Below are 3,095 nucleotides of genomic sequence, written 5' to 3'. Positions count from 1 at the left end.
CTAAATGACATAGTTAACTCTATGTGGGGTCTTGGAGATGGTATCCCAAAAAGTAAAGTCTGTGCAAAAATACTACGATCACTTCCTGAGAAATTGAATTCCAAGGTGACTGCCATTCTGGAACTTAGAGACACAGATCACATGAAAGTTGAGGAACTTGTTAGTTCACTTCAAACTTACGAGTTAAATTTTAAAGCTCCTAATGGTAAGTCCATAGCTCTTAAATCATCCAAATTAATTTTAAAAGATAGTGATGTCATTTCTGATTGTGAAAACTCAGAGGATGATATGACTTTACTTGCTAAAAAGTTTTACAAGATTTTCAAAAGTGAGAAAATAGTAGATTTTCAAAAACCCTCTGAGAAGAAAAAGGGTAAATCTAAAAACTGAAAATCTCTAAAAGATAATCAGTGTTTCGACTGCCATGAATATGGGCATTTGACAAATAAGTGTCTAAAAAGAGACAAGCCAAAGAGAAAAGGCATGTTAGCTACATGGGATGAATCATTCAGCTCCGAAGCTTCTTCTGAGTCGGATGAATCAGAACCTAAAACTTCAAATGAAGTCAAGGCTTTAATGACTCTAGCAAGAGTCACTTCCACATATAGTTGCGATTCAACTGAATATGAAAATATGAGGAGTGACCCTGAAAATGATAATGAAGATGATCTTCAGGATGCTTATAATGCCCTACATAGGGAAAGTTGTAAGATTGCTGTCAAGCTAAAACCTTAAAAAGAGAAATTTTTGAAATTGAAAGAGGAATTTGAAAATTCTATTTTAGAAAAATCTCATATTTCTGATTGTTTTGAAAAAGTAAAATGCGATTTGAGTTTCAAAACTTCTGAACTTGAAAAATTAAGAACAGAAAATGGGAAGCTAAAACTTGAAGTTTCTTCCCTATTGAGTTCAAAGGATACATGGAGGTATGCCCATGGAGACCCTAAACTTGAAAAGTTATTAATCGTATCTAGAACATGTGGAGATAGATCGGGTCTGGGCTATGTCAAAAACATACCTCTGAAAAACAAGAGTGTATCTCCGACATTTGTTAAAGGAGAATCCTCTAACTCAAAAGGGCTTGAAATATAAAAATCAAAACAACTTTAAAAATGTAAAAACTTTTTAAGCATCTAAAGTCAATAATAATAATGTTAGCTCTAGAAAACAATGCTATAATCCTTTAGCTGAAAAATTTGTGGACTTACTCAAGGAGCCTCTCAAATCTAACTTTAATATGAGAGTTGGTAGACCAAATAATATCAAGCGAAGGAGAAACAACAGTACTCCAAGACTCAAAACTACGAGGAAATGGGTTCCTAAAGTTACCTGTCTGGTTGCCCACACCGCCTTCAAGGCTTCGAGTCAATCAAAGTGGTACCTAGACAGTGGTTGCTCAAGACATATGACAGGTGACAGAGATTTGTTCACCCTACAAAGAAATGACTGATGGCTTAGTCACTTTTGGTAATGGAAGAAACTGCAAGATAATTGGCCAAGGCACAGTTCATATTTCTAACCTTCCTCCATTTGAAAATGTTTTATTTGTAGAAGGGCTTAAGCATAATCTTTTGAGCATATCTCAAATATGCGATAACAAGCATACTGTTAATTTTACAAATCAAGGATGCGAGATCTCGATTGAGAAAGGTTGTGTGATATTACATGGCCGTAAAACATCTAAGAATTGCTATATCATTAATGAATCTTGCTCATCTAAATTATCTTGTTACATGGTCCAAACCGATGATACTGAATTATGGCATATACGCCTTGGACATGTGAACTGCCAAAATCTGTATAGATTAAGCAAAGCCAATCTTATTAGAGGTTTACCCAAACTGAAGAAAATGGATAAAATATGTGACGCATGTCAAATTAAAAAACAAACAAGGAGTAGTCACAAGAAAGTGAACTCCTCTGCCACATCTAAACTTCTTGAACTTCTCCACATGGATCTTGTTGGACCAACCAGAACGGAGAGTAAAGGTGGTAAAAAGTACTTTTTGGTAATTGTCGATGACTTTACCAGATTTACTTGGGTAGCATTCATGAGAGAAAAATCTGAGACTCTCGATGAAGTTAAAAGAATAATCAAGCGTATTTAGATCGAAAAAAAATGAATATCGTTCAGATCTGAAGTGATCATGGATTGGAATTTGAAAATAGCATTAAGAAGTTTTGTAGCGATCATGGTATATCACATGAGTTTTCAGCTCCTAAGTCACCTTAACAAAATGGGGTCGTTGAAAGGAAAAACAGAGTGCTACAAGAGATGGCCAATGTAATGTTAAATAGGATGAAGTTACGCAAAAATTTATGGGCTGAAGCTCTTAATACTGCATGCTATATTATAAACCGTGTTTACATTAGAAAATCCAAAGATAAAATAGCTTATGAATTGTGGTTTAATAAGAAACCTACAATTAAATACTTTCGAATTTTTGGAAGTAAGTGCTACATTTTACGAGATCGAAAAAATTTAGGGAAGTTCGATACTAAGAGTGATGAAGGGATATTCCTAGGTTATGCTCTGAATAGTCGAGCATATTGTGTTCTTAATAAGAGAACTAGTATCATTTAGGAGTCTATAAATATTGTTATTGATGATCACCTGAACACATCATGTCACGCCCCAAACTCGGAAACCGGGCTTATAAAATTCCCGATCGCCGAATCTGGCGCCGCCAGCCTCCATTGTACCCCATTCACGACTCCCGACACCCATACACCAGGTTCCGATCCTAGAATTCTATAAGGAGGATTTCAAACATGATTTTGATTCGTAATAAGCATAGCCCACGAATAATAACCACAAGAACACCATTATAAAATTCACTATGATAAAAAACTTTAAGGTACAATGTATATAAAGGAAAATACAAGATAATAATAATAGAAACTCCTGAAGCTCAACTGCATGCTCCTACTGTGGTGAAGCTACGGCTACGTCCTGACATCACCTGTACGCATCAATCGTGCATAAGCTTATAGAAAGCTTAGAAGGTGGTGTAAGTATGTGCGTAATATGAACGTGCTCAGAATGCAGTATCAGAGTAATGCGGAATCATGCTAATGAGTACATGAATGTAATC

Source organism: Magnolia sinica, chromosome 2 (genome assembly GCF_029962835.1).
Source record: "Magnolia sinica isolate HGM2019 chromosome 2, MsV1, whole genome shotgun sequence".
Taxonomy (NCBI): Eukaryota; Viridiplantae; Streptophyta; class Magnoliopsida; order Magnoliales; family Magnoliaceae; genus Magnolia; species Magnolia sinica.
Note: the sequence above shows the minus strand (reverse complement) of the source record.